This window comes from Sinocyclocheilus rhinocerous, unplaced genomic scaffold, assembly GCF_001515625.1.
Source record: "Sinocyclocheilus rhinocerous isolate Xijiao unplaced genomic scaffold, SAMN03320098_v1.1 scaffold26031, whole genome shotgun sequence".
In the NCBI taxonomy this organism is placed as follows: domain Eukaryota; kingdom Metazoa; phylum Chordata; class Actinopteri; order Cypriniformes; family Cyprinidae; genus Sinocyclocheilus; species Sinocyclocheilus rhinocerous.
Window position 1 is genome coordinate 1 of NW_015643317.1, and position 469 is coordinate 469.

Consider the following 469-nt stretch of genomic DNA (forward strand, 5'->3'; position numbering starts at 1 on the left):
CTTCTTTTGTTGTTGCCCTAGTGTTCTTTTCTTTCTTGGCTAGACATTTGAACAGGCAGGCTCGTTGGTCTATGGGTATGATTCTCGCTTTGGGTGTGAGAGGTCCCGGGTTCAAATCCCGGACGAGCCCTTGCTGAGGCTTGGTCCTGAAGCTATTTTGTCTCTTTTCACAAGCAATTATCAAGTTTTTGGTCAATCGGGCAGAAATACAAGCAAAGCCAGGCCAGTTAGCTCAGTTGGTTAGAATGTGGTGCTAATAATGCCAAGGTCACGGGTTAGATACCCGTATGGGCTAGCTGCTTTTCTTCTCTGGGAGCTCAACTCTCCTCTTCTGGAAATATGACGTGCGGTCTCACAGAAATCACCGCTGGCTTAACGGTTTTAGGGTTGTGGCTGAAATAGCTCAGTTGCGAGAGTGTTAGATTGAAGATTTAAAGGTCCCTGGTTAGAACCCAGATTTCCATGTTGT

At 46.5% G+C, this 469-nt stretch overlaps 1 non-coding gene across 1 annotated transcript; it reads left to right on the top strand.

The window, feature by feature from the left end:
- The first annotated feature begins 58 nt into the window (after positions 1-58).
- On the top strand, positions 59-130 carry trnap-ugg (transfer RNA proline (anticodon UGG)). The gene has a single exon. It is a non-coding gene; the product is annotated as a tRNA-Pro (tRNA).
- Positions 131-469: the final 339 nt, after the last annotated feature.